Raw genomic sequence first — 27,309 nt, forward strand, 5'->3', positions numbered from 1 at the left:
CTGACAGTGCATGTGAGTTTCTGTTGCTCCACATCGTTGTGAATGTTTCGTATTTTTAGGTTTTCTTTTTGTTGTTATTGTTTGCTTGTTTTGGCCATTATAGCTTTGAAGTGATATCCGTGTGTAGTTTTGGTTTGCATTTCTTGAATGGCTAGTGATGCTGAGAGTATTCGTATATGCTTATTTGTCAGCTGTATGTCTTCTCCAAATTTATGATTTTCCCTCCAAAATGTTTTCGCTATTCTATAATTTTTCACATTTTACATAAATTTTAGAATCTGCTTGTCTTTATCTATAAGAAATACCATCAAGATTTTTATAGAAATGTAGATCAGTTTGAGGAGAATTAACTCCTTAACTATATTGTGCTCTCGAACTATAATGTTATTTATGTCTTTTTTGAATTCTTTCATTAGCATTTTGTAATTTTCAGAATATAGATCCTGTTTTTAAAGATATCTAAATACTTTTAGAGTCTTCACAAATGCTATTTTTTTCTAAAATTTCTACTTGTTCATTGCTAGAAAAAAAGAAATCTAGAATTTTATGTGCTAACCTTGTATCTTATGACTTACTAAGCTCACTTAGTTCTAGGAGTGGTGTGTGTGTGTGTGTGTGTGTGTGTGTGTGTGTGTGTCTGTGTACACATGTATGTGTATGTGAAAATCCCTTTGGATATTTTATGTACATAATCATTATCTGCAAATAGAGATGATTTCATTCTTTCTTTCTAATGAATGACTTTTGTTTATTTTTTCCTGCCTTTTTGCAATGTCTAGAACATCCAGTCCAATGTTGGCTAGGGGTGGTTAGAGCATACATCCTTGTCTTGTTCCTAATCTTAAGGGAAAAACATTTAGTCTTTCATCATTAAGCCTGGTGTTACCTGTGGGTTTGTGTGTGTGTGTGTATGTGTGTAGATTATTTTTACCAGTTGAAAGACATTCTTTGCTATTTCTAGATGCCTGAGTGAATAGAGTTGGAGTTTTGTCAAATTTTTTATCAATTGATAACATCTTCTGAGTTTTTTTCTCTAATCTTTAATCAATGCATGAACATCAGACTAGCCTTACGTACATTTCCAGAATAACTCCACTTGATGTGGTATATTATTCTTCCTCTCTACAACCTCGGTGAGTTTTCCTCACGGGATCCCCACTTCCCTGCCTTATGGCTAGAAAACCAGGGCTTTATTTTTCCCATTCTGTTGCATACTTCTGATATTTGTGACTGCCTTTGAGATCAAGTGGTGAGAGGACGGAGAGAGAAAAGAAAGACAAGCAGTGAAGATTCTCTCCACAATGTTAGCACCATGGTTCTTCCGGACAGAGAGAGGGTTCATGTGTCCTAGAGTTTCGAGATTCTCTCCACAATGTTAGCACCATGGTTCTTCCGGACAGAGAGAGGGTTCATGTGTCCTAGAGTTTCGAGATTCTCTCCAACAATGTTAGCACCATGGTTCTTCCAGACAGAGAGAGGGTTCATGTGTCCTAGAGTTTCTGTTGCCCGTTCAACTATTGATTCTATTGCTGCCACCACTACCATGGGAATGCCTGGGGCTGGAGCAGGGGAGAATGGATGAAATAAAAATATAAGGGGTTTTCTTCACTCTCTCTTACCCACAGTGCCTTCCTTTCCTACTATTCAAAGAAGAAACAAAGGCTTCCTTGGCATTCTTTCTGTGTGCAAATAGTGAGCAGTTAAAGAGTTCAAGTTTCCTTTGAGTTCAGCATGGAAGACACCAGAACGTAAACTGGGAAGCTTCCACCCAGCGGTACCTTGAGTTCTGGTTTCCTTCTCCAACCAACTGCTCCCATTATTTTTCAGAGTCCTCAGAGGACCTCTGTGTGCATTGTATTCAGAGATTTTAGTTGCATTTAGGAGGAGACACAGAGTGGAATGTTCTTTCTTACTCCATGTTACCCAGAACCAGAACTGACAGGTTTGTTAGGTAAACAGTAAATGAAATACCCTTCATTCCCCGGTTAGAATATATTTGTTGTTAAGACTTTAACTTAAATACGTTTTGATTTTCAAAATTAAGGTGGCCATCACTCTGTAGAGTTGAACTATAGAGTTGAACAGATTTTTAACTTGCAAACTTCAGTGCTCAGAAATTACAGTGGGGAAAAAATGTGTACCATAGATTTTTAAGTAAAGACTGAAATAAAGCCATAGGTTAGACTACATATGTAACAAAAAATCTGTCTACTTTGTAGTGTAGGAGTTTGAAAATAATTGAATTTCTCTGAATTCTCATCAGCTTTATGAGTCTGTCATCAGATGCAGCTCATTATGTGGCCTTGCATTACTTTTATCCACGTTTTCTCAGCATAACTTATTCTTAGCAGGGTTGGAGCTTTTGCATTGTCGTCATCCAAGTGCTCTGTGTGGGGTAGCAGGGTGATGGTGAAAAGAAGCAGTATGTTTGGAGTGTGAGCAAACACATAGACTTGAGTTTTACCTACAAAAGGACTTGTGTCTCATCTGGCACCTTTAGCTAAAAATATTAAATGCTTGTTTTGACTATTCCCTCTGTTGCTGAACATTGAGTAAAGAAAAAAGAAAAGTTAGGTATCTGCAAACTGGAGGATTTCTAGGTTCATGGGGACTACGAGTACCTGAAGAAATATTTGGTATTCCTCTGCCTAAAATGTTCAGGATCTATGAAATACCCATGAGCAGGACTTCCTGGATTAGGCAGCACACTGCTGGGCAAAGAGAATGGGACAGAAAATCCAGAACTTCTAGGTTTTAGACCTAGTTTTATCCTAGAGCAATATCTTACCTTTCTATCATTGGTAGAATTTTATAACACTTTAACTCTTCATTGTCTCATTTGAGCTGCCCAACCTGCTGTCCACTAGGGAGTACTCCTGTTATTTTCCCGTTTGTAGGCATGGGAAACAAAGACTCAAAGAAGTTAAGATCTTCTACTCTCTGTCAATATGAGATTCTTCCCACATAAATGTCATTAGTCAGCTGGGTTACTAGGAGATTCAGTTTCTTGATCTATAACATTAAAGATTTTTATTCAGTTTTTTTCAGGCATCTTTTCAAGTTTGATCTAGTCATATTTGCATATTTTATTTTTATTTTTTATTATTTTTTTTATTTTTTTTCAACGTTTTTTATTTATTTTTGGGACAGAGAGAGACAGAGCATGAACGGGGGAGGGGCAGAGAGAGAGGGAGACACAGAATCAGAAACAGGCTCCAGGCTCTGAGCCATCAGCCCAGAGCCTGACGCGGGGCTCGAACTCACGGACCGCGAGATCGTGACCTGGCTGAAGTCGGACGCTTAACCGACTGCGCCACCCAGGCGCCCCACATATTTGCATATTTTAGATACCTATCAACCATAATCAGTTACTATATAAATGATCTCTTAGGAAATTTTTCACAGTTCTTCAGTCTACAAAATAGTCTCTTATTCTGTCACTAAAATGAACAAGTATTTCTTTTGATCACACTCCAGTGCATAAGTACTGGCTCTGGATAATAGCAACAGATATCTTAGCATAGTTGAATAGCAGCTGATTTCTCATTGTGTTTATAGAATTATTTAATTTGGGAATTGTGATCTATTTTAAAGGCTGTTAAATTTTGTGGATTCCAACCACTCACCCAAATTCTTTCAATCTAATTTGTCTCATTAATATAAACATTCAATAGAGAAGCAAAGGATATAAATAGAGAATTCACTGAAAAGGAAATATAATTAGACAAGTTAAATAGATAGATATATAAATACTCAGCCCCATTAATAGCCAAGTAGATGGAAATTTAAATAATGAGACACCATATTACACATACCAGACTGGAAAAAATTATAAAAGATTAATAACATACAGTGATGATAAGGATATAGGGAAATGGAAAACCTCATATTCTAGATTACATCAGTTAATATTTGTTAAACACTTTATAGAGTGGCATGTGGCAAGCACTTAACATTTCTGCTTAAAAATCAATGAATAAATAATTAAACTATTAATGCAAGTATGAAGTGATTCAAATCTTTTAGAAAGGAAGTTATCTGGAAATACCAATCAGCATTAAAAATGCACTTAAACTTTGAGCACTGCTACTTTTGAAATAAGAGTACCAGTATTTAAGAACATATGTAGCAGGATGTTTCTTTGTGCACAAATACTGAAACCAAACTGAATGTTCATCAGCAGAGGAACAGCTGCATAATATTATCATAGTCCAAGGAAATAGGTAAAGTATGATAATCTGAGGAGAGTTTATACACAAAGGGAATATACATGTGTATATATATGTACATATATATGTGTATATATGTATATGTACATATATATGTGTATATATGTATATATACACATATATGTGTATATATATATATATGAAAACATGTGAATATATTAGCTTTTTATTTTAATGTTTCTACAGAACATTTGAAATACGTTAGGATGACAAGATATAAAGATTGTGATAGTGCTTAGTGCACTTTGCATGTTCATGCCAGGTGATTGGTAATACAGATTCTGAGATGGTTGATATGGAAAGATATTTTGTGCATAATTTGCATAAACTAAATTTTGCTTTGTGATATGAGTAGACAAAACAGTGCACAGATACATGAACCTTCAGAAAGAGAAGATGGCAATTCTATTTTTTACATATCCATCCATATGCATACTAGGATCTCATATACTTTTGAGCCAGAGAAACCTAACAATCATTTGTAGGCAACTCCAATGTGATGGAACTCAATGAGGCCCTTAGCTCTGCAGAAACTTAGCTCAAAGTTAAAAAGGTACCCTAATGTCTGGAACATTTGTTAGATAATAACACATCTCATATCTTCTGTTCAACTGGGGGGTCCCTAAATATTTGGGAATTTTTCTTCTTTACCGAAGGATTTTTGTATAAACATCCCCTTCCCCATTTTTAATAGGTTCCTGTGTTTATAACATGTTTTCCCGTTTTTAAAGTTTTTTCAAATGTCATTGACTTTCAAATATTACCTTTTCACAAAGCAATTTACAGACCTTGTTGTTTTAAAAACACATGCCAGACTTGAACTTGCTACAGATAGCACACCACACTTGCACAGCTGTTTCATCAACCTTACCTGGGATCATTTTCAAAATTCCAGGGCAAGACAGGAGTCCCACAGCCAAATGCCTGGAACACAGCCAGTCTCACAGCACTGAGTCAATATGACACACAAACAGTGAGTCAAAGCTATATTTGTTTCTTTGGGTCTACAAGACATCAAACAAATCGTGTTCTCTCTTTTCTCTCTCTCCCTTTATCTGTGTTTCTCTGTCTCTGTTTCCTTCTCTCTCTCTCTCTCTCAGTCTCTTTCAGTCTTTCTCTCTCTTTGAAAGAAATATGGATGCTCTGACATTATGGGCACAGAGTCTATTGGAAGGCTCTGTGGGAAGGAATATAAGTCACACTTGAGTCTTTTTCAGGTATGGCTGTACATGTGGAGGGCATTGGCTGTCATTAATACTGGCTTCAGTTGGGAAAGGTAGGAATTATGTAGCTGCTTTTTAAAATAAAACAAATTTTTGTGTGGCAAAGAATTTGCTAGGAAGATATAAAAATATGACCCTTACTTTTTAATCCATAAGAGCGGCACCTTATGTTTAGGATGTTTTGTTAATATTTAAGCAATGACCTGTGTACATTAGCCCAAGGAGCATTTTCATTGAGTATAAATTATGATCATCTAAAGTAAATAATCTACCGGAGGGAAATTATACCCTTGACATTGCAGAATTATAACCAGAACTAAGTAGCTCAATATTAGTGAAATCTGAACATTGTTTTTAATCATAAATTCCATATAGCAAACTAAACAGCAGTAATATTGAACAAGCTAATCTAATAATTTCTTATTCTGTTTTCATAATCTATTTTTGTAACCTTGGGTTCTTGAAGATGGTGGTATAGGTAGGGGTTCATAAAAGTGCCTGAAAGATTTCAAGACAAAAAAAAACCAAACAGGTGATTATTACTGAAAAACTTGCATAAAGCAGGTAAAGTTTGAGAATCTCAAGGTCTTCCCAGTTGTCATTATTTTAGCACATAGGAGGCTTCTGTGCCACTAGGAAATAAAGCAGGAAATAAAGCATAAAAACAGAGCAAAACTGAGCAATAAAAAGTCCAGTGAATAGATAACCAGTGAGGTAAATCAATGACTGTCTATTTTGTGATGTTGGGGAAGGCAGAACAGATTGGTAACAAATGATATGACAGACTTGTGAAATATAGTTCAAAATAATTACAGGCTAATACTATAAGTGGGATGCTGGCCAAGGGGATCTTTGCCTGAGCAAGAATCTTTCAGCTGGTTTCTAAGTACCTAGCGGATCTCAGTCCATTTTCCTCTTTGTTCCGACAGTGTCACTAGTAAAGAGACTGTACCAAGCAACAGTTTTAACAGTGTCATGTCACAGTATGTTTGCAGATTGGAGCCTACAGAAAATACTCTGTGAACTAATGATAAATCAGTACTGGTAGTCCATGACTTAATAATGGCCTCTGGATAAAAATGTCAGTCATTGTCCCTACTGCCTCTCAGCACCACTGGTTTTCTTTCACTGTCATTTGCCCTCTCCCCACTCCTTCATGCTGTGGTAGCTGTAAAGGAAAAGCTAAGCGTTTGCTACCCATTAGGGGACTTGTGGATTAAGAAATAAATATATTAGAGAAAGTAGAGTTTTGTACTTCTAGACTGGGCTGATACGCCTATTCAGTAACCTACTGCCAAAACTAACTTCTTCATGAGCTAGCTGAACTTTTCACTTAGCTTCATATTGGGTCAAAGGTCAAGGGCCTCTTGCTAGTTTCAGAAATTAGCAGAACTGCCTAATACCTGTTGAGTGGCTGCCAAGAAGCATTTGATAGACATTTTATTCTCGTAATCACCCTGTGAGCTATGATACTATTATTCAGATTTTAGATATGAAGGAACAAGGGCCCAGAAAAAGGTTCAGTAATTCACCAAAACCAGAGTGATGGAACCAAAATTCAAAAACAGGTATCAAGCCCCAGAGAGTATCTCTTCTGCTTCTTCTGCCATTTCACACTGCCTTCTGCATTGTTATCAGCACTTCATATTTTAATGTGATTAACTAAATCTAGCCTCATGCATTCATCGAGGATCCAGTAAGCATGTGTTGAACACCGTGTGGGGTACCATGTTACTGCCTGAAGCCTCATGAGATGAGGGGCACTGGGAAATTGAGTTTGATGTGGAGGTAGGTCAGGTGGCTGTGTGTTGACTATTCAGCAGAAGTATGGATGCGTACTGCCTAGGGTGGGCCCCTAGGGATTTTGTACAATAAGAACTTGAAAAGAACTAGATAACAGAAAATGAGTAGGTACCATTGACTAGTTTTACATTTTTTAAAAATATCTCCAGGTTTGATAGCTTTTAAATGTGTTATTATGACTGTATTTCCCAAAATTCTCTGTGTGTGTTTCCTGTTAGGGTGGGTAACAAAAATTATTTTCATGAGATATTTGGAAGGCAAGAGTAAAGCAGCAACTCATTTTTTCTTCCTGCTCAGCTCAAGGCAGGTGCTTGTACAGCTCATGGATGTTGTCACTTACCCACTGGTTCACCTTAGGATCCAGTGGTAGCCAGGCCTACAACTGTCTCATCATCCTTTGATCCTCCCTCAGTTTCTGACTTCTGGGCGAGGGATGTGTTTGCTCCACGAGAAGGGATATCAGCTTCTCCCACAGGACACTTTATAAAGGTCAGAGGCAGTCCCACTCTGTCTTCGTAAAGGTGCAGCCAGCTGGTGCTCATAAATGCCAGCTTATCCTTGTGCTCCTTCACACCCATCTTCCCTTCCTATTTGTCTGTGGCCTATGCATTTCAAGCTTCAGCATCAGAAACAAAGGAAGTAGTCTTACTACCAGTTTCCACATTGTGTGGGGTCAAATGCCTATATTAAAACCTCTGATTGAACTTGAACTAATACACTAGGAAAGGACAGGTCTAAATGTTCTCCCTTCACACTTCTAGATTACATGACCTAACTGTATCTAATACTCTTTGAGCCTGAAATGTTGATGTGCCTCAGGGATCGCACACCTCTTTTCCTGGTTCATGCTATATAGGCTAAATTCTATATGTTGAAACAAAATTCATATATTGAAACCTAATCCCTAATGTGATAGTTCTTAGAGATGGGCTCTTTGGGAGGTGATTAGGTCATTATGTATTACATGTTATGTATTATGGGTGTACCATTATTTATTTAAATTATACAAGTAATAGACACACATAATCAGGAATGTGTGCAGAAAGCTATGAAGTATAAAATAAATCAGCCTTTCCCCATAGCCTCGTTTCCATTCTGCTATTGCAATCACTGCTAAAAATTCATTATATTAGTCACACTGAGTTCAATATTACAAATTTAAATTCTGTGCTTTCCCTCTATTTTTTTGATTTGTCAACATTAAACAGTAACTAATCACTTCCTTAAATGAAGGATGAAAAATCACTGAATCTAGAACATATATTCCATTCCCTTGCACAAAGTAGATGTTTATTACTGATTTATTTTTAGCTTTCATGTTCTAATTTTAACTTTAAACTGTATTTTTAAGATTTTATTTTTCTATCAACTTTTAATAATATCTACTTATTCCCTTCTATGAAAGATGAGGAAATTAATTCACCCACTGACCTTTTCCTAGATCTTATATTTCACCATTCCATGCCTTAATTTATGTTAGCTGTAACATGATTATTACAACATCAAGATTGATAATATTGACTAGTATGTTCAGTCCCATCACTGTGGTTAAGTATGCTCTCCTTTACTTCCAGGTTTTTGTCCCAATAAATAACATTTATTATACCCACACTTAAACACACCTATTTACTGTACAACCAGATAAAATATTTGAACCAGAAAAAGGAGCAATAACATCCTATGTAACTGAAACTTCTAAAAGGCAAGAGCTAATGGTTTCTCTTTTATTTCCTTTTCAGTGTCCTTCATTTCTGGGTCGCTTTTAAATGTCTTTTTCTTGTATTTTATGTAATACATCCTTGAATCACCAGGGACACATTTGCAACTGAACAGAGTTGGATGTTCTACTTGTTGTAGCAGGGGAGACACACACAGATGGGAACTGTAAGTCATCTCATTAAGAGAGTGTTAGAATTCACTGACTATAGGATTTGGGTTTGTGTTAGATGATTTGGGAGATAGTTTAAGTAATTAGGGGTTGCTTTAGATTGCATACTTTCAGGAAGTGAAAGTAACTCTATGATTGAGTATCTTGGTAAATTAAGGAGAAGATTTAATGGAGGTTAAAACCGTAATTGATAAAGAAGGAACAATCACTCCTATGAGGCAGGAAAGGAGGATGTTGGTCATTGTTGTGGTTTGGACATTATTCATCTTTGTTTGTATTCAGACATTATGTAGTGGTCGTAATTTGCCTTGTTTTGTCATTGTCACAGAGTGGCCTTGTCTGGTGTTGATGATCTGTGAAATTGTTTATGTTCAACAGGAGAAACCAAGACTTAGCAGTGACTGCCAGGCCAGCTCAGCAACATCAAAACTTACCTGACAATGCCACCTGGATGTCAGGGGTTGCTAGCTAGCTGCCTTTCTATCTATCTATCTATCTATCTATCTATCTATCTATCTATCATCTATCTACCTATCTATGATCATCATCATCATCTATCTAGCATCTATCATCTATCTACCTTTGAATCATCTATCTATCTATCTATATATCTATCATCTATCTATCATCTATCATCTATCTATCTATCATTCGTCAAGGGTTGCTAGCTGTCTATCTATCCATCCATCCATCCATCCATCCTATCTGTAGATTATGTGTGTGTGTGTGTGTGTGTCTGTGTGTGTGTGTGTATATGTAGTTTGTACATATATATAGTTTATATATATATATAATTTTATATATACATATATTTATAGTCTTATACATATACATAAATGTGTGTATACCTGTTTGTGTATGTGTATATATACACATGTGTACACACACACACACACACACACACATAAAGATATCAGTGATTCCTAATTGTGGGATATTATGCTCCCCACTTTCCCACTTACTAGGGATGCTGCTGAGTATTCTGTAATGCACATGATATATCTTCAAAGCATAGAATTATCAGGCCCAAAATGTCAATAGAACTGAGGAAGTGAGGTTGAGAAATTCTGGTATATAGATATATGTATGTGTATATGTAAAATAACATATATACGTATATATTTTACATGTATATGCATGTACAGAGTATAATAGATGAGAAATTTTGAGTCCCTACCTGTATTCTAATTTTTCCAAATTTATTTTCTTCTTGCACTTGATTAATAACGTGACTAGATATAAAACTGTAGGCTCAGGATTTGAAAATATTACTCCACTCTCTCCTATTGTTCAGTATTGCTGATGAAAAGTCTGGGGTAAATACAGTTTTTAATTTTTTGATGTTTTTTATTCTCCCTCTTTCTTGACTCTTTTAAGATTTATCTGTCTAGGTATGGGCTCTTTTGTAATGTTTCCATTAATTCTCTGAGTCCTTTTAACATAAATATCTATTCTTCACTTCAGAAAATTTTCTCTTAGTTGTTAAATATTTTCTCTTCTTCACTAACCCTGTTTTCTATACTTTTTGAGTCTTTCCTCCACATATTATAAATCTTGCACTCTGTCATTTTATCATATAGCCTAGAAAAAATCTTTATTTTTTAATGTGTTAAAATTAATTATTTTTTTATTTTTTTAAATTTAAATCCAAGTTAGTTAACATATAGTGTAATAATGATTTCAGGAATAGAATTTAGTGATTCATCACTTATATACAACACCCAGTGCTCATCCTAGCAGTGTCCTCTTTAATGCTTCTCACCCATTTAGCCCATTCCCCCACCCAACACTCTATCAGCAACTCTCAGTTTGTTCTCTGTATTTAAGAGTCTCTTATCATTTGTCTCCCTCTGTTTTTATATTATTTTGCTCCCCTTCCCTTATGTTCATCTGTTTTATATTATTTTGCTCCCCTTCCCTTATGTTCATCTGTTCATCTGTTTTGTTTCCTAAAGTCCACATATGAGTGAAATCATATCATGTTTGTCTTTCTCTGACTTAATTTGCTTAGCATAATACACTCTAGTTCCATATATATATATATATATATATATATATATATATATATACACACACACACACATATATATATATACACACATACCACATTTTCTTTATCCATTCATCCATCAATGGACATTTGGGCTCTTTCCACACTTTGGCCATTGTTGATAGTGCTGCTATAAACATTGGGGTACATGTGCCCCTTAAAGACAACACACCTGTATTCCTTGGATAAATACCTAGTAGTGCAATTGCTGGGTTATAGGGTAGTTCTATTTTTAATTTTTTGAGGAACCTCCACACTGTTTTCGAGAGTGGCTGCACCAGTTTGCATTCCTACCAGCAGTGCAAAATGGTTCCTCTTTCTCTGCATTCTTGCCAACATCTTTTGTTGCCTGAGTTGTTAATGGTAATCATTCTGACTGGTGTGAAGTGGTATCTCACTGTGGTTTTGATCTGTATTTCCCTGATGAGCGATGTTGAGCATTTTTCATGTGTCTCTTAGCCATCTGGGTGTCTTCTTTAGAAAGTGTCTATTCATGTCTTTTGCCCATTTCTTCACTGGATTATCTGGTTTTTATTGGGGGCGGCATTGAGTTTGATAACTTCTTTATAGATTTTAGGTACTAACCCTTTATCTGATATGTCATTTGCAAATATCTTCTCCTGTTCCATCAGTTGCCTTTAGTTTTGCTGATTGTTTCCTTCACGGTGCAGAAGCTTTTTATCTTGGTGAGGTCCTAATGGTTCATTTTTGTTTCTGTTTCCCTTGCCTCTGGAGACATGTTGAGTAAGAAGTTGCCGTGGCCAATGTCAAAGAGGTCTTGCCTGTTTTGTCCTCTAGGATTTTGATGGCTTCCTGTCTTATGTTTAGGTCTTTCATCCATTTTCAGTTTATTTTTGTGTATGGTGTAAGAAAGTGGTCTAGTTCCATTTTTTTTTTTTCATGTCTCTGTCCAGTTTCCCCAACACCATTGGCTATAGAGACTGTCTTTATTCCACTGGATATTCTTTCCTGCTTTGTCAAAGATTAGTTGGCCATACGTTTGTGGGTGCATTTCTGGGTTGTCTGTTCTGTTCCATTGATCTAAGTGTCTGTTCTTGTGCCAGTAATATACTATCTTGATGATTACAGCTTTGTCATACAGCTTGAAGTCTGGGATTGTGATGCTTCCAGCTTTGGTTTTCTTGTTCAGGATTGCTTTGGCTATTCAGGGTCTCTCTGGTTCTATACAGATTTTAGGATTGTTTGTTCTAGCTCTGTGAAGAATTCTAGTGTTATGTTGTTAGGATTTGCCATAACAGGTAGATTGCTTTGGGTAGTATTGACATTTTAACAATCTTTGTTCTTCTAATCCATGAGCATGGAATGTCTTTCCATTTTGTGTGTGTGTGTCTTCAATTTCTTTCAAAAGTTTTCTATAGTTTTCAGTGTATAGATTTTTCACCTCTTTGGTTTCGGTTTATTCCTAGGTATTTTATGGTTTTCATTGCAATTGTAAATGGGATCCATTTCTCTTTCTCTTTCTGTTGCTTCATTATTGTTGTATAAAAATGCAACTGATATCTATACATTGATTTTTATATCCTGTGACTTAACTGAATTCATGTATCAGTTCTGGCAGTTTTTTGGTGGAATCTTTTGGGTTTTCCACATAAAGTATCATGCCATCTGCAAAGAGTGAAAGTTTGACTTCCTCATTGCTGATTTGGATTACTTTTATTTTTTGTGTTGTCTGATTGCTGAGGCTAGGACTTCCAATACTATGTTGAATAAGAGTGGTGCGAGTGGACATCCTTGTCATATTCCTGACCTTAGGGGGAAAGCTTTTAGTTTTTCTCCATTGAGGATTTTAGCAGTGGGTCTTTTGTTTATGGCCTTTATGATCTTGAAGTATGATCTTTCTATCCCTACTTTCCTGAGGGTTTCTATCAAGAAAGGAAGCTATATTTGTCAAATGCTTTTTCTGCATCAATTGAGAGGATCATGTGGTTATTATCCATTCTTTTATTAATGTGATGTATCACACTGATTGATTCACAGATACTGAACCAACCCTGCATCCCAGGAGTAAATCCCACTTAATTGTGGTGAATAATTCTTTTAATGTATTGTTGTATCTGGTTTGCTAGTATCATGTTGAGAATTTTTGCATCCATGCTCATCAGGGAAATTGGTATGCAGTCCTCCTTTTTAGTGGGGCCTTTGTCTGGTTTTGGAATCAAGGTAATGCTGGCCTTGTAGAATGTTTGGCAGTTTTCCTTCCATTTCTGTTTTTTTAGAAAAGCTTCAAAAGAATGGGTGTTAGCTGCTTAAATATTTGGTAGAATTTCCTGCAAAGTCATCCAGCCCTGAACTCTTGTTCATTGGGAGATTTTTGATTACTGATACAATTTCTTTACTGGTTATGGGTCTGTACAAATTTTCTGTTTTTTCCTGTTTCAGATTTGGTAGTTTATATGTTTCTAGGAATTTTTCCATTTCTTCCAGATTGCCCAATTTGTTGGCATATAATTGGTCATAATATTCTATTATTATAGTTTGTATTTCTGCGGTGTTGGTTGTGATCTTTCCTCTTTCATTTGTGATTTTATTTTCCTTTTTCTTTTTCATTTCCTTTATCTTTTTGATCAATCTGGCTAGTGGTAAATCAATTTTGTTAATTCTTTCAAAGAACCAGCTCCTGGTTTCATTGACCTGTTCTACTGTTGTTTTTTTTTTTTTTTTAATTTCAATATCATCAATTTCTGCTCTAATCTTTATCATTTCTCATCTTCAACTGATTTGGGGCTTTATTTGCTATTCGTTTTTCAGTCTTTTAGATGTAAGGTTAGGTTGTGTATTTGAGATTTTTCTTCCTTCTTTAGGAAGGCTTGGATTGCTATATACTTACTGCTATATACTTACTGCCTTTGCTGCATTTGAGAGGTTTTGGGCTGTCATGTTTTCATTTTCATTGCCTTCTATATACTTCTGAATTTCCTCTTTAGCTTATTGGTTAACCCATTCATTCTTTAATAGGATATTCTTTAATCATCAAGTAGTCATGGTCTTTCTAAATTTTTTCTTATGGTTGATTTCGAGTTTCATAGTGTTGTGGTCTGAAAATATGCAAGGTATGATCTCAGTCTTTTTCTACTTGTTGAGGGTTGATTTGTGACCCAGTATGTGATCTATTCTGGAGAATGTTCCATGTGCACTTGAGAAGAATGTATATTCTGCTCCTTTAGGATGGAATGTTCTGAATATATCTGTTAAGTCCATCCAGTCCAGTGTGTCTTCAAAGCCACTGTTTCCTTGTTGACTTTCTGCTTAGATTATCTGTCCATTGCTACAAGTAGGGTGTTGAAATCCCCTACTGTCATGATATTATCATCAATGCGTTTCTTTATGTTTGTGATTAATTGATTTATATATTTCAGGGTTTCATAGTAGGGGCATAAATACAATTGTTAGATTTCTTGGTGGATAGACCCCTTAATTATGATATAATGCTCTTTTTCATCTCTTGTTATACTCTTTATTTTAAAATCTAGTTTGTTTAATATAAGTATGGATACTCCAGATTTCCTGTGATGACCATTATTAGCATGTTAGATGGTTCTCTATCCCCTTACTTTCAATCTGCAGGTATCTTTAGGCCTAAACTGAATCTCCTGTAAGCAGCATATAGATGGATCTCGTTTTCTTATCCATTCTGATACCCTTTGTCTTTTGGTTGGAGTGTTTAGTCCATTGGCATTTAGAGTGAATACTGAAGGATATGAATTTAGTGCCATTGTGTTGCTTGTAAAGTTGGTGTTTTTGGTGATGTTCTCTGGTCCTTTCTAGTCTTTGTTGCTTTTGGTCTCTTTTTGTTTTGTTTTGTTTTGTTTTGTTTTGTCTTTTCTCCACTCAAAGAATTCCCCTTAAAATTTCTTTCAGGGCTGGGTTAGTGGTCATGAACTCCTTTACTTTTTGTTTGTCTGGGAAACTCTTTATCTCCCCTTCAATTTTGAATGACAGCCTTCCTGGATAAAGAATTGTCAGCTGCATATTTTTCTGAAACAGCACATTGAATATATCCTGCCACTCCTTTCTGGCCTGCCAAATTTCTGTGGATAGGTCTTCTGCAAATGTGATCTGTCTTCCCTTAAAGGTTAAAGATTTTTTTCCCCTTGCTGCTTTCATAATTCTTTCCTTGTTTTGTGAATTTCCTTATTTTGTGAATTTTACCATGATATGCCTTAGTGGTGGTTGGTTTTTGTTGAATCTAATGCGAGTTCTCTGTGCTTCTTGGATTTTGCTGTCTGTGTTTCCCAGATTAGGAAGGTTTTCCACTATAATTTGCTCACATAAACCTTCTGGCCCATTTTCTCTCTCTTCATATTCTGGGACTCCTGTGATTTGGATGTTCTTTCTTTTTTATAAGTCACTGAGTTTGCTTAGTCTTGTATTGTGGTCTTTTGCCTTTCTTTTTTTCTGCTTCATTATTCTCCATGATTTTATCTTCTATATCACTAATTTGCTCCTCTGCTTTGTCTGTTCTTGCTGTCATGGCATCTATTCAAGATTGCATCTCAGTTATAGCATTTTTAATTTCATCCTGACTAGATTTTACTTCTTTTGTCTCCACAGAAAGGGGTTCTATGTTTTTTTGAACCTCAGCTAGTTTCTTATTACTGTGGCTCTAAATTCTAGTTCAGACATCTTGCTTATATCTGTGTTGATTATGCCCCTAGCTGTCATTTCTTCCTGTTCTTTCTTTTGGGGTGATTTCTTCATTTTGTCATTTTGGGGGAAGTAGAAATTAATAAAATAAAAAATTAAAATTAAAAAATTAAAAACAAAACAAAAGCTCAAATAAAAGAATCTAGATCTTAGGTGTGTTTTGCTCTGCTTGTTGGAAGAGGCTTGATAGAATATAGAAAAAAGCAAAGAAAAGAAAAAAGTAAGAAAAAATTTAAAAACTAAAAAAAATTATATAATAAAATAGAATAAAATTAAATAAAAATGAAATAGAATAATTTTTTCAAAAATAAAAAAGAAACTAAAAAAGAAAAGAATTTTCTCTTTCTGTATGCAAGAAAGAGGAAGAAAGAAAATAATTTAAACAAAAACAGAAGCAAGGAAAACAGACAAATAAATGAACCAGCAAACAGAATGTAACCCAAATGAAGTTACATCCAGTCTCCCCTAGAACTGAAACTATGAAGCACTCTATAGTCCATATATTAAGCAAGACTTATGCTGGTCTTCTAGCAGATGTACTTGGAGGGCGTAGTTGGGTAGGGCTTGGTGTAATTGCTCCATTCTCCACTAGGTGATGCTGCTTAGCTTACTGGGGTCGATCAGTGTGGTGCACATGTGTGGGAGAGGTGGAAATGGCTCTACCCAGATCCTTGGTCTCTGGCACGGGAACTTCCCGCTCTCACCGACTGGTGATCAAACACCCCTCTTTTGTCTCAGGCCTCTGTCCACCCCACACCTCTACCCTCTCCATGCCCAAGCTCTGCCAGAGTTTTCTCTCAGATCGTGTTGTGTTCAAAATCTCATACTTCAGAGACCATGGAGGCTTGGACCCACACATCAACTCTCTTGGGGAGGTTGTCTCTGCTCAATGGCTGGGTGTTGAATTGCCCCAGAAAACGTTCAGGCAATTACACAGGGCAGAGGTTCAGATATTATGGCAAACCACAACACACAGCTGGTGCCAGGTTTCACTACATTCTGGTGTCTTTGTTCCAATACCAGAGAACATGGCTGCTCTCTGAGGTCTGCTGGGACCTTTGCCTGTGGGAGGCTGTATATCCTTTCCCAAATGTTTCTCCAAGCAGTGAACTACTTCTCTGTGTGGCACAGAAACCCCTCAGACCTTTCTTCCTCCTCCTGGGGATTCACCCTATTTCCTCACCAGAGCACAGCCAGGCACTGAGCTCCAGAACTTCAGAGTCTGTGCTCCATTATTTATAGAATGCTGGTGGTATCAAAACCCTCTCCTTTTTATCCCATCAGTGGTTTGGGGGAACAGATATCTTGTTCAGTCCCCTGTGAGTGCTTACACTCATTCTCTTTCTCTCCAGCTACTTTTGGAGGAGTGCTTTTCTTGCACGATCCTGATGTGCTGTACTCTCTCCCTTTCTCTTTCTGTGTCCTCTCTCTGCAAAAACAGCCCCCTACCCTCTGCAGCTTTTCTCTCCCCCAGTTTATGTCTCACACCATGTACCTGCTGTGTTCTATGGCTCAAGTTATGCAGATTGTTGTGTTAATCCTCAGATAAATTCCCTAGGTATTCAGAATGGTTTGGTGTTGACCTAGCTGCATTTCAGGGATGAGACAAGGTCAGGGTCTCCATGCTGCTTCACCATCTTCCAGAGGTCTCTGATGATGTCTTTAATTTGGATCACTTATTTGGCCTTAAGCTGTGTTTATTTTATTAATCAGTAAATGTATTGTTTTTGTTTTTAAAAATCATATAATTTTCAAGAATTTTTATTTTTCATAAATTTTCTTTTCTCTATCATGTTATCCAGGTTTTATTTTAAAAACACACAATCATTTGAAAATCTCTGAAGTTATTAATTATATATTTTAATTACTTTTTTTCTCTAATGACTTGTTTCCTAGGCACTTGTATTATTTCTGTCACCCATAGTGTTGATTGTTCTCAACTCTCTGTTCCATCTCAATTGCCCATTCATAATTAATTGAATGACTAGATTAATTAATATAAGCAAGGAGCCTAGAGACCCACACAATTGCCAGGAGGATGACTTCACTCTGGAGATGGAGCAGAATAAGTGATTTCCCTCAAGGGTAGATTGGATTGTCTGGTTTTCCCCACTTTATCCACTGTGGCAGTCAGGATTGTGCAAAGCTCCAGTGTGCTTCTCTTTTAGAACCTTACACCCTCCCCAGACAGATTATAGACTTTCTTTAATTTATGTCAGGATTTTACCATCAGGGCAAAATCCCTTTGTGTTAGTCACTGTGTTTTCCTATGCAAGAAAGGAAGGGGTTAATCTCTCAGCTCTTTTGTTTTAAATTATTTAATTATTTTTTTCTGATGGCTGCAGGCCACACTTTTGGGAAAACTACTGATAGGTATCTTGGGCTTCTGTCTTCAAGGCCTTTCTGGATGTTGGGGCAAGACAAACAGGGCACGAGTCTATGTGAATGGAGACCCCTAGAGTTGCGCAGTGCACAGCTGGAGAACTACAGCTCTGCTATGTCACCTGCTCTGATTTTTCTGCCAGCCTCAATCTGGCTTGAGAAATATCTCTAAATTTTTATCTTCATGGATTCCCAATGATCTCATTTTTTTGTCTTACAAATACTATTTTAAGTATTTAATATGACTTTGGGAGGAAAGAAAAAAAACATGTATTCTTAGCCCAATGACTTGAATCAGAAACCATGCATTATATTTAGTTATATTATTTTTCCTGGGTATTATCTCTAATTAGATTAATTGCCTAAATATTATCATTCCAAAACTCATAGAAGAGGGGAAATAAGCAAGTTCTCATAACATTTATGTGCAAAATTTTCAATTTTATTTAGGAAAACTATGACTTCTTCAGAACAACATGGAAGTCACTGAAAAAATCCTTGGAAACTGCCTTTATTAGCTTCAGATACTTTAAACATAGAAACACATTAAACAAAGGTGTAGGTATATAAGTCAGAAACAGAGTCGTGAGAATGGACATTACTTTTTTTTAAATAAATGATAATATTTATGTCTAAAAGTTCCTCTACTGAATATTTCAGGTAAGATAAGTAAATGTGATTCAAGGAGCAAAGGATTAGACAGTCTTGAAACTTCTAGTTTAGGGAGGAAGAGACTACAAATAGAAGGAAGGAATAAAAGACTGATTGTTGACTTTTCTTTCTTATTCTAACAAGTGGAAAATAATCAGTTGTGGCTCAGCTTAATATTTATCAACCAAAGAAGGACAAGCCATGTGTCACAAGTTGGGTTCCCTGAGAAGCTCTAAGATGGAGATCTGCATGCAGAATATTTATTAGGGAGTGCTCTTAGAATCAACACCAGGGAAGGGAGGAAGAAGAAGCAAGAGAATATAGTTGGACTAGGATGTTGCCCAACCAAGATCTCAACCCACCCTGCAAAAAGCTCTAGAACTCATCTGTGTTTCAGAGATGTCTCTAATTAGGATAAAGGAGGCGAGCCTTTGTATACCCAGATTGATCAGCCATTAGATATTGGAACACCTGAAAACAGGTGTGACTTACCCAAGGAAACTTTCTTTTACTGAATATAGCTTTCAAAAAGGCTAATGGTTGCTGACCATCTTCTGATATCACACCCAACACCCATGGAAATAATAATTCCTTTATTGCTGAAAGGCGATCCAGAGAGTACATCATGCATCAACCATAGTGCACCCTTTCTACCACTTGGATTCTCTTCTTCTTACAGGTTATGGGAGCACCTTTCTTCTCTTGGTGAAAGGGTAGTTTAATAAGAGAAAGGTTAGTGGAACAAACTAGCCCCAGCTACTAGTCCAGGTTCCAACAGCACAACAGGTGATGTTTCTCAAAGGCCATAGATACTGACTACAGATGCAATAGCCTTGCTCCAGAATCCTAGAGGACTGCATGACATTCTCCCACTGCAGCTTGTCATAAAGTCCATATGGTATCCTTTCCACCGCTGATATCTCTGGTACCACAGGGTCTTCTGAGCCATATGATTACAACTCAAGAGATGCCTGCACTGCGGCCAGGAATTGCTACAGAGCCTTTTCCTGCTCTGGGGCCTACTCATAGCTGCCAATCTTTCAGGCACTAGCTGTATCCCCAGGTGTGCAATATGCTGCCTCTGGCCCTACCAGTTGTATGTTCCATTTTTCATGGTGCCAGGCACAAAATGCAATAATTTGTCCTTTACTTTGGAGAGAATGCCCTAGCATGCTGAAATCCTAAAATTTTTATTAACCTAGTGGGCCCCTGAACCTTCACAGGATTTATTTCACACTCTGTGGAATGCCTATGACTTACCAAGACTTTCATCATACTAGCCACTTCTTGCTCATCCAGTCCAATTAGAATAGTGTCATTTATATAATAGTAGAACAGTATGATGTTCTGTGAGATTGTCAGACAGTCTGGATTTCCTCAATCTATGTTATGTCAAGAGGACAGAATAGCTACTATACCCTAGAGCAAAACTGGAAATACATTCTGTTGTCTGTTCTTTTCTACTGACAAAGATACAAAAGAAAACATTTACCAGATCAAATCAATGGCCATTTACCAAGTTCCTGAGGTCATGCTAATCTGTTCCAGCAAATATGTCACATCTGGCACCACAGCAATAATTGGGGCTATTGTTTTCTTGAGTTTACAGTAACCAACTTTATCCTCCAGTATTTGTTGCTTTTTGGTTTTGCATTTTTTTTTTCAGGAATAAGATGGGTATTAAAGCTATGATGATGACTACCATTCCTGCATCTTTTAGGTATTTAGAGGTGATGTTAATTTCTGCCATTCCCCTGCAATGGGATATTGTTGTTTATTTACTATCCTAGCAAAGAGTTTAGGTGAAACAGTTTTAGAGATTTCTACTTGGTTTTAACAGTTCCTGTACCACAGGCCAAGAACTTAATGTATGGGATTGTGCCAAGTAGCAAATATAATCATGATACACTCGGGACTCTAAAAATGATCATTGGGTGAATCTACAAATCCAGTGGGCCAACTTTGAACTATGCCCAGGCCAGATCCCCATTTATTATCTATCTTTATATGATCCCACTGTAATAGAAAGTCATGACATACTTCAGGTCTCAAGGTATCATCTCATCTCAGACCTGTGTCCAACAGTTGTTGAGATGTTTAGATATTCCTCTCTGCTCAGTGGACAATAACTTTAGTAAATACCTGAAGGTCCCTTTTGGATAGGACTTGGAAATTATGGCCAGGTACAAACAATATGACTTTGGAGGGCTCTTTTTTCTGGTGACTTAACATCTTTTTCGAAAACCAGTGCATTTGAGGTGTAAAACCTGGCTCTGAGATGGAAGCTGGGTAAGACATTGTGACTTTTTACTTGAATATTTACTCTTACCCACAGCTCATTACCCAATGATTTTTTATCATTGGTTTTATAGATTGAGTAATATCCTTTTGCTACTTATTTATCATTCCCCTTGGATGCTATGTTCTGTTAACCATCTCCATAACTCTGTGAAACTCTTGACCCCATGACTTGACTCCAGCCTTACTATTCATTATGGCAAATGCAGTCATCTGCATGCTTCTAGTTAAGTGCTGCCACCTTGGCACTATTGTGTTAGGCCCTGTAATCTTCATTGCTATTGGTGATCTCAGATCAGTGGTGATATTTTCCACTCACCTGGTCTAGAGAGAGCAATAGATAAACTTCTCAGTGATGTTGTAACCAGTCTCATCAGCATATTCATTATTGTTTTGGTAAATGGTGTATCCCTCTGACCTTCCCATGGAACAGAACAGTCTAATGGGATTTCTGACCTTATACAATACATCCCCTCTAACATGTGTGTGTGTGTATGTATATATATATATATATATATATATATATATATATATATACAGATTTTCATCTCTTATTCCAGCATCTGCATGGCAATTCTGACATTGCCACTTCACTTAGAATGGGCCATCTAAAGGGCATGCTAGTAAATGCCAGCCTAACTATGTGTTCACATGATTTCCTGGTGCCCTTGCCAGAGTGGTACATGCTATATACTTGAAGAGTACTGCCCAAATTTATTTTCTGCCCTCCTCCTTGGTTCAGTGCCTTCAGAATCCAGTCCCAAGCATATGCTCACACCCCATGCTGGTATATGGCCAGGTTCTAGTGTTCCCTTGAAGTTTAATCCCCTTTTAGCCCTTATTAGGCCTAGCACCTCCCTGCCTGGGTTATTATAAAATTTTGCCTAATTCATTGTCCTGGTGGCCAAAAAGAGGAGAAGGTAGATCCTGGAGACATGTTGCCTTTTGGGATAGATGCCTCTGCATTTTACTTAGACAAAGGGAGATAGTTAATTAGAGTAAGGTTAGGTTACTTGGGTCATTTCTGCAAATTAAAAGGGTTCGGGGGAATCTGCAGGTTCAAGAGTTTTACATGTATCATCCCACATATACCGATTCCAGGTATCAGTGTTTCATTCTTTCACAATGAAGACCTGACCTGGGCATGGCACATCGACCTTGACTGGGAGTGTAATTTTATTCTGGAGCTCAGTACTCTTACAGCTCAGTTCTGGGTGTGGCCCTCAGCTTTCTCTGTCCTCTTGGGATAGGAGATTAAACCTATTTGACACCAAGAGCCTATTTGGCTTTCATACTTAGATTTTAGTAACATGTTAATCACTTTTAGCTTTAATAAAATCCCTTTTTAGCTTGTTTATTTATTTTTTTTTGTATTTCCCCAGAAGGTTGATAAAGCTTAGCAAGAGCAACCCAATTCCAATATCTTAGGGGTTACTGTTTCCTCCATAATTCCCTAATTTGCCTTGCAAGCTAATGAAGTGTCTTCCACAGTATGACATTACGGATTACCACTGATGAAAGTTTTAATAATCCCATTGCTACCTTACACTCAGTGCTACTTGTGTTCCCGTGCTACCAATGACAACCTCCTTGTTTCCATCCCCAGACAGGGACAGATGATCTAGCTTCAAATCCCAGTCAGTTTCTGGTTCCTCTGATCACTGACCATATAGAAGATTGGTTTCCCTAGGAAGGTGACTCTTAGATATAGATTAACGTGCAGGAGCAAGCTTATTAAAGAGTGCCATTGGGATCAACACTTGTGGAGGGAGGAACAGGAAAGAAAATGTGACTCAGCACAGGGAGAAGTGAACTGGGATTAAATCCCAGCAAAGGCTTAAGCTAGTACCATGGGGGATTCTGGAAATGTAGTGGTCCATCAGAGGTATATCAGCTTGGGACAGAGGTGTCTTTTTACCCCCTCGTTGATAAATGTTGGTGTCCATGCTTCCCCTCGAAGGAAGCATGAAGTTTTCTTCAGCTAAGGTAATTCTAAAAGAGGACTGGCATATCAAGGCAGCTTCCAGCAGCTGGGGAAAATACGCTTCATTGGAAATGGTGATCTGGATGACATATCATAGCATCCATTACACGATCTAATCCATTATAGCTGAAGAGACACCTTACAAGCTAAGCCTGGAAACCAACAACTGTGGCAAAATAATGCAAATAGTACCTATTCTCGTCGTTTTCAAAACGTTACTAGAAGAACATCATTTAAACAAGAAAGACTCTCATCTGTTATTCACCCATTTCTTCAAAAATGACACTTATTGAAAAAAACTTAATTTAGGCACTTGTTGGGATTCAGATGTGAATAAGATAGTTCTGCTTTCATGAAGATTACATTTTATAGGAAGGGACAGATAATAAATACGTAAGCAACAAATATACAAAATATTTCAGATAATTTAGAAATTAGTATATGTTAAATGGATAATTTAGTACACTTTTTTGGGCACTAGATCTATTAGTATACTAAGTACTATGTGGAATACAGAAAAGAGTATGTTCTCTCCACATCATCTCTTTAATTAAACAAGGAGGCTATTAGACTAATGTGCCTCTAGCGCCATTACAACATATATAAGCAAATTTAAATATAAACCCTTCCATGCCTCAAAGTTACTAAATCAAAATGCTAAAGGCAACCAATCACAAACAGCCAACTAGGTTTTAAACTATAGCCGATCAATTTCCTTTCCTTCTTCTACACTTTCTCTATATAGACAGTCTCTGACTTTTGAGGATTTATCTTACAGTTTTTCAGTGTTACGATGGCGTGAAAGTGATACACACTCAGTAGAAACTGTACTTTGAATTTTGAATTTTGGTATTTTCCCGGGCTCTCAGTATGTGGTTTGGTCCTCTCTCTTGTGACACTGGGCAGTGGCAGCGAGCTACAGGCCCCAGTCAGCCATGCTATCATGAAAGTGAACAACTGATATACTTACCACCATTCTGTACTATTCAACTATTCTGTGTTTCCCTTTAAGTACAGTATTCAATACATTATATGAGATTTGCAACACTTTATTATAGAATCGGCTCTGCGCTAGATGATTTTGCCTAAATGACACAGGCTAATGTTTGTGCTCTGAGCACATTTAAGGTGGCCTGGGCTAAGGTTTGATGCATTTTTAACTTATGATATTTTCAACTTACCATGGTTTTATCAGGATTTAATCACATCATAAATTGAGATCTTTGTAAGTCTTTACCCTGGCTCCTGTCCACATAGTGCTCCTAGCCACTTGTGGATCGATGCCACCCAATTTCAACGAATTTTTGCTCAAATAAACTCTCACCATTTTTAACGTGCCTCAGTTTATTTTTTAACACCTCAATGAACTGACAGTCCTACTGGGGCAATCAAAGAGGCAAGTAGAAAAAGTGCAAACCATAAATGAGTCTGATTAAGATTCAAATAAATCAGCCAGAAAACTGTTATGTTGTATTTTTAAAAGTGCTGTTGCAGATCCACCAGAGTCTGGATCAACTACAGTTTTTGTTAAAAATGGAGATGCTATGAACCTGCCTCAGATTTATGGAATCAGAATTGCTAGGTTGGAGCCTGGGGATGTGCATTTTACAAGCATTGAAAGTAATACTGATGTACAGCTGTGTTTGAGAGGAACTTGTGAAAATGGCACCTGAGAAGGGGTTATAATAATTGCTTGCAGGATGAGAAAAAAGATCCAAGGAGCTAAGAATCTTGAGAAGAAACATGAAAATGAATGAAGTTTAGAACAGTGAAGAGGGGATAATGTGTTTCAGGTAGGGGAAACTAATTCTCAGAGATAAATATGTGAGCAAAAAATATTTAAAGAGATATTAAAACGATCAGATAGACAGAATGGCATAAAGATTGATGAACAGTAGGAAACGAAGTTGGAAAATGTTTGCATCGGATGGTGGGGAGCTTTGAATGCCAGACTTAGGGATTTTTACTTTATTCCAAAAGCAATGGGGAATATTTATTTATGCCAATGGTGAGTATTGACTCGTGCCAAGTTTTGGGAACATTAATTTGGTTATGGTGTATAGGATTGTCTGAAGTGAAGAGACACTGTAAAACAGGATCTCAGTTAAGATACAGATAAAACAAAGGTATGACTTCAACAGCCTAGGTTAGGAAGAGAAAGTAGAAGAGTAGATGGATGAAAGAGAGACTACAGAAAGAATACTTCATTCCCTTCTATTTTTTTGTGAAAGCTGACATTTATTATTCTGAAAGATGTGGAGAAGCTTAAATAAGATAAATACCTCACTTGATAAATGGATATGCATGTCATGTGCCAGGTCTAGTCACTGACATGGGACTGACACAATGAATGCCAGCTCCAATACTGATCATTCATATGCGACACAAATTTGTGCTGCCGTGAGAGGGTAACTGACCAGAATCTGGAGTTCTGCATCACATACTGGCAGGGTCTTGCTTTTAGGTAGGTTTTTGCTGTTTTGTCCAGGGTATGTGGAGAATTATGCATGATGGCTCTAATGTCCTTTGATGTTCTGAAATTCTACGATTTGAAGAAGTGATAATTTAATAGATGTTATAATAGACATCTTATATATTAATATGCATTATATATCATAAATATAGTAGCATAAATATATCATAAATATACTCTCTTCCAAGCAGAGATAATTCCCTTTTTCTCACATAAAGTTTTTTTTTTTTTTTTACAATTCCTTTATTTATGCTGTTTTCAGTATACAATATGGCATTTGAGTTTGAAGAGGAGACCTCTTACTTAAACTTTAAACAAAAACCAAGTTTTAGTGTTCCATGAAAAAATAAACGACATGTTATAACAAAGGTTAGAACTGGACATCTTTCATTTGTCTACACTTGTAGAAGTACTCGTGGAAATCAATTTTAAAATCATGTTTCTAGGAAAAATAAAGAAACATAAAGGAATTTACACATGAACTTCCAAGTCTGAGAAATTGTAGAACACCCATGTCTGCAAATTGAGTTTAATGACCAAGAAGAATGACTGTGATGTGTCTTTCCATCATCTAAGAAGAGAATTATAAACTGATTTAGATCAGACTTGCTTTGTTGAAAATCTTATACTGCAAAGATAAATGCAAGTACTTTTAAATTGAGGGAAATTTCTTCAACTTTGGTTTAAAATAATGACAACTTACTTCCTGTGATATAATCTCTCAACATCAACAATAACAACAAAAGGTGAACAGGGGTGGGATATATGTCTTGTAATTTGCTTTAGGCAAGTATTTCTAGTCAAGCACATTTTTCTTCACTAATGTTGGTAGGCAATCTAATGAAAGAGCAACTTTAAAATAAATTTGGCTTATTTAGTAGCACTCATGATAACTATGAACATTTGGTGTCAACAATAAGTTGTTTTAGGGGCGCGGGGTGGTTCAGTCTGTTAAGTGCCCAACTCTTGATTTCGGTGCAGATCATGATCTTACAGGTTTGTGAGTTCAAGCCCCACGTCAGGCTCTGTTCACCCTGGGAGTAATTTAAACAACAAATTTCTCACATATATTAAAATGAATTTAGTTACCAAAGTGCATTTTATATTGGTTTTTGGTTCACATTTATTAAATTTATATGTACCTGTATATTGAATCCTATGTGTTGAATCTTGACAATTTCAATTAGCTGCCTGGTTTATCAAAGAAGTTGATTAGCCCTTATCTTATCCATCAGTGTAGGATACCGGCCCTAACCCAAGTAAAAAGTATGCATAATGCTGTTTTTATTTATGTATCATTTTCATAACATAATGGCAGTTATCTTATTTCAAATCAATTTTAAGATTCTTAGAATTAAATATTCTTTCTTTTTTTTTCAAATTTTTTGCACCTTTAAATGCCTAAATGATATAACTTAAAGATATAAATGTTAGGAAATATGAAAAAGAATTGGGGATATGTAATTTTGTTATAAGCTCTATCTTTCAGGGCACCTGGGTGGCTCAGTCAGTTGAGCATCTAACTCTTGGCTTTGACTCAGGGTTATCATCTCATGGTTCATGGGTTCAAGCCCTGAATTGGGCTCTGTGCTGATGGTGTGGAGCCTGCTTGGGATTCTTTCCCCTCTCTCTGCTGCTCCCCTGCTCAGTCTCTCTCTCTCTC

Source organism: Lynx rufus, unplaced genomic scaffold, assembly GCF_022079265.1.
Source record: "Lynx rufus isolate CCGP_SWC_20201006 ecotype Redwood Valley unplaced genomic scaffold, mLynRuf1.p SCAF_2, whole genome shotgun sequence".
In the NCBI taxonomy this organism is placed as follows: domain Eukaryota; kingdom Metazoa; phylum Chordata; class Mammalia; order Carnivora; family Felidae; genus Lynx; species Lynx rufus.